Genomic DNA, 12,166 nt, shown 5'->3' on the forward strand with positions numbered 1-12,166 from the left:
GATAGTCACTCACAGAAAAACATGTATAAGTGTACAGGCATCTGAATGCAGGTACAACATAATGTCTTGATAGGGCTATAGGAATTGGCCCAATCACTAGTGGAGATCTGAACCCAGCTCTCCCAAGTCAAGGGGATTCCTTTTTGCATTCAGAGAAGCTGCAACAAATGGGCATGTGAATGAGTATCAATTCTGCTTGTTAGATTTCTGATGAAAGTGTGAAGGGAAATCCTGTGGCATGATGCATGAGTTAGAAGTGATGTGACATAATCAGAGCCGCAAAATCTCCAGTTCAGATCTCACTTCAGCCGTGAACATGCTAACTGAATTTGATGGCCTTTCCTTCTAGAAACGAAAAAGGGTGGTTCAGGGGCAGCGTGAGTGGTAGCATAATGCTTATGAGCGATGCTCGGTGCTCTCTGGCCTGTAGCAAGGAGTTTGAAACATGCAGCCTGATCTGCTCTGTAAATATAATTTGTATATTTACTTATAACGGTGTACACCAGGGATTAGATATTGTTGCACTACAATTCCCATCATCCAGCGTGAGTGTAGTGAGTGAGCGTGAGTGTAGTGAGCCAGTGTGGTGTAGTGGTTAGAGTGCTGGCCTAGGACCGGGGAGACCCGAGTTCAAATCCCCATTCAGCCATGATACTAGCTGGGTGACTCTGGGCCAGTCATGTCTCTCTCAGCCTAACCTACTTCACAGGGTTGTTGTGAGGAGAAAACGCAAGTATGTAGTACACCGCTCTGGGCTCCTTGGAGGAAAAGCGGGATATAAATGTAACAATAATAATATAATAATAATAAAATCCCTGGCCTCAGTGGCCTTTGGGTATCCAAGGCTGAGGACACCTGGTGCATGGGACTAGATTATAAATCAGAAAGAGGGTGCAAAATAGTCAAAATCTTTTAAAATATCCGACCAGTCTTGAATTTCACTCCCTGCCTCAGAATACCTAACAATTTCCAAGGAGTCTTTTTCCGGTTTGACCCTGGGTCTGTCTACACATGCAGCAGGATGAGTTGGTGGAATGGACTCAACTGCTGCTTCAGACTGCAGTGCGGGATGATCACAACATTTAGATGTTCTCTTTTTGTTGTTAAAAAAACCTCCCTGCAAACAGTTAATCAGAACAGCTGGGATAGAATTTTTCTCTTTTGTACTAGTTTACTGTTTGCAGGGAAGGGTTTTTGTTAAAAATGTGGAGGCGCATTCCAACTGGTGGGATCCGCTACCTGGAGTTTGAAGTAGTATAGTCCATTCTGCCTCCTCAGCCTTCTACCACCACCTCCTTCTCATCTAATCCTGCTACATGTGTAACCAAAGCTGAGCTCTCCATTTGGGGAAGAGACAAGGGATGGAGAATGACAAATGACTGCTGTGCATGTGCATTTGCTAGCTGAACAGCACGGGTGAGGCATGCAGTGGGGCTGCAGGTCACAGGGAGTGGGGCAGGCCAGGCGCACAGCATGCCAGGAGCTGGTGGTGGTGGGTGTGGAGATTTTACTTTCTTTTAAAGATATACTTGGTCCCTGGCCCCCGGTCCCTGGTCCTAGAGGCCACCAGCCACCACCGGTGGCAAGCAGCAGCAAGAGGCACATTACAAAGTGGATGAGGACTTGAAATTTTGGGGGTAGATCTTGGAACCAAGGGAAATATATAGGCAGACACCTGACACTTGGAGATGGGCTTGGGACTGCCTGGATGGTGAATTATTCTTGCAACACCCAAACTACAAATAACTAGGGGCTAATTAGCTGGCAGACTTCAGGCAGCTGTTGCAGAATCCATTTTTGCCTAGCATAAGGGCATCTATGGGGAAGGTGAGAAGCAGCAAGCACCTGGTATTTCTTGGTCTCTTAAGAGTTGGGGTGCATACAGGCATACATAATTTGAGCACTGAGCTCACTGTGGAAACTCGCTTACTCATTGTTCAAATGTACCACCTTCCCTCCCAGACTGAATGTGGAAGAAACCACTTTCTGTAACTTGCTGCAGGGTTCTGGTTGGAAACAGTGCTCAGTGTATTACACAAAATTATGCTGGCACAAGCCAGAAATTTGCTCAAGAAAAAATTATACTTGCATCATGTCCACACTGTGCAACGTATCTTCTACAGGCATAGCTTGGACTACGAATTGTTCTTGCAGAAGTGTACAGGTTGGACACCATGTTAGTGCTGGCTTATTGTTTGTGCTACTGCAGTTGTGATAGCCAGGATCAGCACTAGTCATAGGAAGCTGCCATGTGCTGAGTCAGACCATAGGTCCATCTAGCTCAGTATTGTCTACACAGACTGGCAGCGGCTTTTCCAAGGTTGCAGGCAGGAATCTCTCTCAGCCTATCTTGGAGATCCCAGGGAGAGGACTTGGAACCTTCTGCTCACTACTGGATAAATTTTTCCAATTATTTTAGAATTGACAGTGCTTGTTATTTCTTAACAAGTGGATGGTTTTGTTCCTTAATAAGTGGATTAATTTATATCAGCACTTTAAACAAAAATGGCAAGCAGTCTCCATGACACATGAAAAGGGAGATAAGACAGTTGATTGGGTCATAAGAACATAAGAACAGCCCTGCTGGATCAGGCCCAAGGCCCATCTAGTCCAGCATCCTGTTTCGCACAGTGGCCCACCAGATGCCGCTGGAAGCCACAGACAGGAGGTGACCCTCCCTCCTGCTATTACTCCCCTTTGTGTAGTCAGTGTCTGATCTGCTGATTCTTTTGTTTGATCCTTGGACATGGAAAGAAGGCTGGATCACATGGTTCGAGGTGAGGTTAGAATGTGAAGTGTGACTTTAAAAAAAAAAGTCTTTACTATTCACAAGGTAGACAGTCTCCCTGTCTGCAGGGTCCATGTTAAAAAACACCAGATTGGTACCTAATGTGTAGGGGATAGTTCTAATTAATCCCACTTCAACTAACCCTGGACAAGACAGGAAACAACTAGTTGATGCAGTTTTGTTGATAAGAATGGAGATGAACCCAGGGATGGGAGTTAGGAGTAAAAAAAACCTTTAAAATGTTTGTATAAGTAGGTGTGTGTGCATGCACACAAATGATTTATTAAACAAGCACTCCATATCTTTAAAAGCAGCTGTGAGGTCTGTTCCATGGTCCCTCCCATTGCAAATATCACTCAGTCTCTCTCTCTCTCTCTCTCTCTCTCTTTCTCTCTCTCTCTCTCTCATATATTAGCCCCAAAGACTATAAGCAGAAGCTTTAGAAGATTCCCAACAAGGCTTCACATGTTCACAGAAGCCCTTTGGTGTGAATACCACAGCAGACCACACAGAAGAAATGGATGAATTATCTTCTTCTCATGACCCACTCTAAACCAAGAAGGCCCTCTACTTTAGTTTTCTTCCAATAGGGAAGAAAAATTATATTGGGAATTCTAATCATGGAGCTTCAATATAACATACAATTTGGCTTCACTGTTTAATATTAATTTAAAGCAATGCATTCAGATCTTTAATATGCAGTATAGGAATTCTAGGAATCACAGCTGCTTTTAAAAATATGTTGGGAATTCCAGTCATGGAGCTTCAGCATGACCTGTTAGCTTGGGCCTTGGTTCCAGTTAAACTAGCTTCTTTCCTAATACTGAATGCAACCCAGCTCAGATAAGTCACTGGAGTTCTGCTGTTGTCTTTAGTTAAGTGGATTACACTTATTGTTATAAGTAGTGTGAACGGTATCAGTCCATATTAGAAGCCCATTTTAAAACTGCATTTTCTTCCAAAGCTAAGTTGAAAATAATATTTTCCTGCATGGGATCACCTAAGAGGTTTTTATGGCAGCATTGGCTCCTGATGTCATGTATGTGTTTGATACACAGAAGATTAGTTTTATTTCTGTTTAAATGTTAGAATGCATTTGTGGGACTTAATTCTAAGTAAATATGGATTGAGTATTATATTCTGGACAGACTGCTTTCCCCCTCATCCCCTTTTCCTTTTGTCCATGTTGGGAATCTGTGATTTGATTTTAGAACCACTCCAATGTAATTGGGCATCTGATTCCACAGAGGAAAGTGACCTCATAATGAGTCGGATAGCAGTGTTCTGCAAAGCTAGTGAAAGAGATTTATTGTTGCTATAGGGATGGTTCACACTGATCATGGCCTTGACTCAGTGGGAAGCATCACCATCAGAAGATAGGTTCTACGTTTTAGGCACAGATTTCCTTAATAATCTCAGGCAGAGACTAGATCTTACTCAAGAACAAGTCTTTATTTCCTGACTTACCACAATTCAAGCTGAAAGCCACAAGAACAGTTTATCTCAACTGGTATGATGGACCAACATACTTCTGAGTGAAGATCTGTGAAGGACCTTGTACCATTGAATTCAATTATTTTTATAAATTTAATGATGATCGTTGCTTACAGCTTTCTGATTGGATCTTTACATGCATTACATGACCAGCCTCCCAAGAATGTATGTTCCATGTCAATGTATCAAATGTTTGTGGTCACTTGTTTGCTGCCTTTTACCTCAACTATTTGTTTTCCACTTACCAGCTCCAAACAGCAAAATATTTCTGGGCAAAAGCACAAAAACATAGCTTACTGTCTTATAGCAATTAGATCAGGCCTGTGCTAAAGTTTAGACAAGCTACTTCTCAATAGCTGTTGCCAAAATTTCTGATCATTGCTAATAATCAAAAATTACACACTGAACCTCTAACACTAGACCAATGGAAAAACCACCTAAAATCAGAAGCCTCCCTGCCAGTGTTCCCTCGAATTTTTTCATCAGTGAGCAGAGTGTGTTTTGTTCTGGGTGACAGTATCAAGGCAGTATGCGCACATGTGCATTATTATGTGCCACTGAAGATAGAACACACACCAAAAATATGGAAGGAAAGAAATGTACTTTACAGTTCTATTTATCTGTCTTCTGTTTTAAAAGCAGTTGTACTGGTGGTTAAAAGTGGCGTATACAATAATGTTTTTAAAAAACCTTCTCTAAGTTCTGTTTATTTAAATTTGAGTTCATCCTTGCTTTCTTACTTTTATCCTGTAAAACGATGATTGCCTGAGTGTTAGTTGCCCCTATAATTTGATAGTCACACAGTAGACTTCCCGTTTCCTTCAAAATATCCTGGAGTTAACACATGCCTTAGCTTAGCCAAACTAACTGATTGCCAAAGGGCCTATCGACTGATTAATTTGTACATTTTTGTTCCATCTTTTGGAGCTGAGTCGAACCTTCAAGACAAGTAATAGCATCAGAAATTTAAAGATAAACATAAGCTGCCATATACTGAGTCAGACCATTGGTCCATCTAGCTCAGTATTGTTTACACAGCAGCTTCTCCAATTTTGCAGCAGGTAGGAGTCTCTCTCAGTCCTATCTGAAGATGCCAGGGTGGGGGACTTGGACCTTCTCTGTGCAAGCATGCAGGATTGAATTTTATTTGATTTTTATTTTTTGTATTTGGAGAAGAAATTCTGAACACATACTGAGTTAACTCAATTTATTAGGATTTAAAGGGTTTTTTAAAAATGAGTTTCCTGTGATGAAACAAGTGTATAAAAATAGATTTTTTGGTAGGGAAGGGGCAAATGCTTGATATTCACTTTAGCAATTTGTGAAGCCACTTTCAAGAAGTTGGGGTATTGTAGTGCATTACAAGCTTAGGATTCAGAAGAAAGCCATTTCCTGGTAAACCCCATTTAAAAATAAAATGAATGAACTGAACAGTCGCTGCTGATGGGCCCTGGGGACGCTGCTGGCTGCTCAAGCCTCCAAACGCACAGCAAGTTCCCCCCAGAGTGCTAACACTAACATGCACCCCACACACATTCATAATCAGGAAAGAATTAATGCGCCGTGCAAAGTGTGCGGTGCATTAAATACTAAAAAAGTTGTTAAAATACTAAATCTTTTAGTATTTTTATTCTGTTATTTATTCAGTATTTATACTGCCTTTCATAAAACATTCCAAGGTGGTTTACAAAAGTTAAGATACAATAAAACTCCAGAAAAATTGCATTAAAAAACTTAAAATCAGTTAATCAATAAAAACCATGGAACCCCCCCCTGAAAAAAAAAAGAAACAGCTCATAAAAAGAAAAACAGAAGCAGGAAAGCTGAAAGAACCCAGCCAGAAAAAAAAAAAAAATTGCAATCATGTCCGTGCTTTACCACTTTAAAGTAAAGTGTGCAATCAAGTCAATTTCGACTCCTGGAGCCTACAGAGCCCTGTGGTTTTCTTTGGTAGAATACAGGAGGGGTTTACCACTGCCATCTCTCGAGCAGTAGGAGATGATGCCTTTTAGCATCTTCCTATATCGCTGCTGCCAGATATGGGTGTTTCCCATAGTCTGGGAAACATATCAGTGGGGATTCGAACCGGCAACCACCTGCTTTTTAGTCAAGCATTTCCCCACTGTGCCACTTAAGGTGACTTGATTTACCACTTAAGAGTACCTTAATTTAGAGTAACTTAATTCCAAAGTGAAGCTAACATTAACAAAGCTGCCTACATTTAACTGCATCACTTCTGAAGTGTCTTGATTGATTGAGTGCCGTCAAGTCAGTGTCGACTCTTAGCTTTGGGTGACCCTACTGGGAGTATACCTCTTGGCGTACTTTGCTCATCCCTCCCAGGAATACCTTCCCTCCATGATGAGACAGCATAGCAGCGGGGGGCTCAGCATCATAAAGGTAAAGTGTGCCGTCAAGTTGATTTCGACTCCTGGCGCCCATAGAGCCCTGTGGTTTTCTTTGGTAGAATACAGGAAGGGCAACATCACAGCCACATTTAAAACAGCAAACTAAAAAAAAAAAAAAGCAAAGGACAAATATCAAGCGATTTCCTTTTTTGAAAGATCTAAAAAAATATAATGTTATGCCCTGTAGCTAAAAATAATGTATGACCTTGCTGAGATTTTTGCTCCCTTTGCATATATATTCCACTCACAAAAAGTATATTAACTTGATGTGAGAGCATATATTCTACTAAGGCAAACTTTCAAAAGTTAGTAAATGTGCTCTGTTGTTTTCTAGCATCAACTTCTTTTATCCTACTACAAATAATCAAGCTCCCTTTTAAATCATCAATATACAAATTTAATTCTGGCAATCAACTTTCAACATTCAGTTTAACTCTGTAACTAATGAAGCCCCATCCAGTTGCATCGTATCCTAATAGCTGCAGTTAATTCCTCTGTTTGTGAAAATGCCTCATAATGTAAGTTCATCAAACTTCACACATTCTTTCAGTTTTGGCATTAGACAGGAAAAGAATTTCTTGTTGATGGCAAACAGCGCACTAGCGCAAACAAGCCACTGATAGCTCTATTCTCCATCAATCTGTCTAATCCACTTTCAGCCTGTCTAGATTGGTGCCTATTGCCACATCTAGTGACAGTGAATTCCATTGTTAAACTACATGTTGTGTGTAAAGTACTTTATTTTGTCTGTCCTGAATCTCCCAGCATTTTCCTTCAGTGGATGACCCCGGGTTCTAATATTCTGAGAGAGTGAGAAAATGTTATTTCTGTCCACTTGACCCACACTGTGTATAATTTTATATACCTTTGTCTTCTTCCCCCAGTCTTACTTGCCTTCTTTTTAAATTAAAAAGGCCCAAATGTTGTTGTCTTTCCTCATAGGGGAATCAGTTCACACTCCTGATCATTTTGATTGCCCTTCTCGGCACTTTTTCAATCTCTACCATATCATTTAAGTGCAGTATAATACACTGCCTGAGTCCGAAGATTCCCTGAACAGAAAGCTTGGAGAGGATCCTTCAGTGGAACCCCCAGATAGAAACCTTTTGAGATTGAGTCCTTTCTGTGGGCTTGCCACGGTGTGACCCCTGTGCCTCACTGCTTGGGAACCTCAGTGCTCCCCTTGCTTGCTGTGGGCTTGTGTAGGGCCACAGATTTATTTATTTACATTTATATCCCACTCTTCCTCCAAGGAGCCCAGAGTACTACATACTTAAGGTTCTCCTCACAACAACCCTGTGAAGTAGGTGCTGTGCCTGCTTATCTCTGCCACCTGCCAGCAGAACCTAATGAGGGGCCACAATACCTACAGCCTTAGGGTGGGAAATATTGCTTTGGTGTCGCACAAGAGAAGCAGACGAAGGGAAGATAACTGCACTTTGTCTCACCTTCCAGGCTGTGTGTGTGTGTGTGTCCTGCATCTGAACACAACCTGCCAGGCTATTGAAGATGCTTTGCTGCCATTTATTTGCATTGTGCTTCTGTTATATTTTGTTTCAAAAAATGTTGGTTTTTAAAGCCATTTCCCCCAATTCTAGTTAAAGCATAGATTCTCACATGGGTTGTGTACACATGTCAGAGCAAGTGTGGTGACGGGCATGTGCCACAACACTGATGGGATAATCCCTGCTTGAAAAGATGTCTCTTTACCCAGTTAAAGTGCTGCCTCTCTTATGTGTAGTTTTAAGCAAGTTGATGGTGATCTGCCTTATTTTGACAAGAAAAAGAGTGTGAGTGAGAGAGAAGAGCGCTAAAGCCACTTGCAGTTTATCTCCTTAGGGTTGGTTGCTTTAGGCATTTCTCTCCTTTCCTGCCTATATCAAGAGTGAGGTTAAAATGGAAAAAAGTATCCAGAGTTGTGGACTGAGAGGGGATGAGGTGGGAGCAGAGTGCAGTTCTCTCTGATGTGCTTCTGGAACCATTTCCTCATTCCTTTTTGTTATGTGAACTGCTATTGAACTTTTGTTGAATAAGAGTAAGAATAAACATTCTTAACAACAGTAACAATAGACTTCTGTCTCATTCTTCCTCCAAGGAGTTCAGGGTGGCATACAAGATTCTCTCCCTCCCTCAACGTTTCCCTCACCACAAATCCTGTGCTACGTGAGGCTGAGAGGTGATGTTTGCCCAAGGTGACCTAATGAGTTTGATGGCTAAGGAAGGCATTGAACCTGGGTCTCACCAATCCAAGTCCAGTTTTCTGCTGAAAATTGTGCCCTCTCCCTGCTCAGCTGCTTTTTCTTCAGCAGAGAAGAACCACTCCCTGCAACTGGTTGTTAGAGACAAAAGGAGACTGCACACGCGGCTTCCATCTCAGCTCCTTATCTGTGGGGCACTTTCTCCATTCACTTACTTGCCCCCTTGTTATAGCTACCTCCTCATGCTGAGAAAGTGCACCCCACAATCAGGTACAGCCTCCTCCTCCCTCAGGCAACCTGCTGCAGAGTGCTTTTTTGCCCCAAAGGGAAGAGGGAAGGAGGAGGTGAAGGTGACTAGTCAGTGGGGAAGAGCAAGGTGTTTGATTTCCTGGTATGTTGCAGCCATATTCTTGCTAACCAAGCAAAGAGGCACTTTTTCAAGTGGTGGCTCTCTTGTATTTAACTGAAGGAGAGCGTTTGTCCCATTTATCTCGACATACTGTTTTTTTCTAGTGACTGTTGCTTGTATCTTTAAGACCTTGCTGTTTTTGCTGCAACAGACTAACATGGCTGCCCCACTGGAGCATTTTTAAAAGCAGCTCTATAGTATTCTAGTTCTGTAGTTTTCAAACACGTGGACCACAATACAGCAGAGAACTAAGTGCACTTAAGCACACGGAAATCAATGAATTTAAGCTTGGCTTACTCTCTGTTTCATGGTCTTAGGGTTCTTAAAGATGGCGGCCAGTCTATATTAGATTTTATTTTCAATAGTGTTTTATTAAAGGATTTTTAAAGTATATTATGGAGATGAAACCAGACCCTTTGTGTGCACATCTCAGGAAGTGAAGCCTCTCTTTTGGATTGCTTTGAGCTCTCTCAAAAGCTTTCTGTCTCAAGCAGATTTTCAGTCCTGATGTAATTTTGTCCATGTGCATTACTTCATGGCAATTCTTCCAAAAGCAGTCCCATGGAGGAATGTTATTTTGGAATCTGGTGTAACACACCCTGAGTTTAAACAACACAGAATAGAAAGGGAGAGATTAGTGGTTCCAGGGTCAGGGATGTAGCCTGATTCCTAGGCATGGATTCAAGGCCATCAATCCAGATATGATTGGAGGGATCAAGATAGTATTCAGGTCTTCCCCTCCCTCCTACTCGTAATTAATTTCAAAGTTCACCTCATGGACTTTAGCAAAATATGACACACAGAAAGGCTTCAGGAAAGATGGCTTCCAGATAATAGTTCACACGGAGAAGAAGCAGGATTTGGCTAAATAACAAAGCCAAAGCATGAAAAACCAGCTTAGACACCACACCTATGCACAACGGCGGTCAGTCAAGTCAACACCCTGGGATTGAATAAGGGTATGGTAGTCTTTCTGAAGGTTATTAATATAAAGTATGGGGACTTCCTGAAGCATTAAAACGTAGAATTTTATAATGTTTTGACAAGAACTGAGAGATACTGTGCTCTTGCAGTCTGTTCATCTGTTATTGTTCGGTACTTTTCCTCCCTTCAGTCTGAGGAAGTTCTCCCTCTGCTGGTCTGGTGAGGCAGATTTTTAAAACTTATTACTATAGCTTATTGAATCCTTCTTATATATTTAACAATATGTGAAAAAGGAAAACATAGTTTCTTTGACGTGGTCTCTGTACTCTACATGAATGGGCTTTGCGCCTGCACAGAGACCTCGCTGGAATAATTCCAAGCTAATTTCCTTCCTAATAGGTGGTAGCCCATTCCCTTTCTGGTGATGTCATGGCCTCCCTCCTTCAGTCATTTGCCTTTGACACATTGATTGTGAGTTGCTCCGAGCTTAAAAAAACCCACTTTGTTATTCCTTCTCCCTATCTCCAATCTCTAATTTTACTCTTCTATCTCATTATTTTGTTCTTTCCCACTCTTTACAGCTAGTTCTTTCATTTATTTTGCGTTCCCCCTTTCCTTCCAGCTGCCCTGTGCAGGGGTCAGTGTTCTTTTGTTCCTTTGGCCACTTATGGCCAGCAAGACTCGCTTTTAAACACTGTACCCGTTGTAGGGCCAAGCTCCCATTTACCGACCACCATAGCCTCTGCCTTTTTTGCCTTGGCGAGGCCCATAAGGTTGAAGCTTGCGCATACTGCGCCAAATTAAGCAAACAGGCCTGAAAGAACTGAGCCTCCCGTCTATGATCTTGGCTCTGGGAACGATCCCTTCTATCTTCTGAGGCAGCTTCTAACAAAACCATGCAGGCTGCCTCCATCCCGGCTGTGCCTCCCTTGGGCTCACAGCCCCTTGTCTCAGCCACTGCCAGCTCTACTAGTGCTCCCACCTCTCACGCTACCCGAGTCCACATCTTCAACTGCAGTAGCTGCCCTATCCACGGCCCCGCTGTCCTCTGGCTCGAACGCCTCCACCACATACACCAAGCGCAAAAAGAAGAGGAAGGAGGTGCCTCCACTGCACTCCAAACCTCTCAAATGCCTAGCACCCTCTTTAGAACCTGCTGCCTTCCACAAACCCAAGAAAAAACACAGACTATCTCATCACCAGGAGGTGCCATGCCAATTCAACATTGCTCGGCACCGACTGTCAGCTCCATCAAACACCAGAGCTGCTCAATACCTAAGAGCCAGCCGCTCGATACCGAAGATCAATTTCTGGATCGGGAGGAGGATTGCGATCCAGAAAGCCCATCAGACCATGAAACTGCCCCACAGGAGGGCCTAGATTATGAAGACCTCCCAATTGAAGAGGACTTGCAGACACAAATTGAAACACTTTTCCCTAGTCACCCTCACCCAACCTCCTCATGAGCCTAGGCTAGCCATAGGCTGCACAAGTACTCTCGCCATATTGACCTTTACTATGCCAACTGGGACAAACACCCAGCTTATAGGTCCTACAACACCATGACCTTATACCCTAGAGATCTCAACCGTTGTGATACCTCTGGGTGGTGCTGTGCCCATACTGAACACCCCATCCACACTCACGACCCCAGCTGGACCAGTGGGACTACCGTCAAACCTACAGAAATTGCCCACACTCTCTAGAACACGGTCTCGGTTTCTCTTCATCTACTTAAGCAGCCTATGCCACCATCAGCGTCTGTCCCTTGGCAACCCCAGCACCTACTGAAACCCAAGCCTACAGCCACAAGCCACCCACGCCTTCCAACATCCAGAACAAAGTCCCTCCACAACATCGTTCCATTCAACAAGCTACTAGGACCGTTGATCCAAACCCATCACAGCTGGACACTCAAGCCCCTCAAAACGCGGAGGACGCCTCA

General features: G+C 42.8%; 1 protein-coding gene across 3 annotated transcripts in view; it reads left to right on the top strand.

Annotated features, from left to right (window-relative positions):
- B3GALNT1 (beta-1,3-N-acetylgalactosaminyltransferase 1 (globoside blood group)) overlaps positions 1-12,166 on the top strand; it is a 62,766-nt gene that overhangs the window by 36,190 nt on the left and 14,410 nt on the right. The window lies entirely within an intron of this gene.

The sequence above is a fragment of the Hemicordylus capensis genome, chromosome 3 (assembly GCF_027244095.1).
Source record: "Hemicordylus capensis ecotype Gifberg chromosome 3, rHemCap1.1.pri, whole genome shotgun sequence".
Classification (NCBI taxonomy): Eukaryota; Metazoa; Chordata; class Lepidosauria; order Squamata; family Cordylidae; genus Hemicordylus; species Hemicordylus capensis.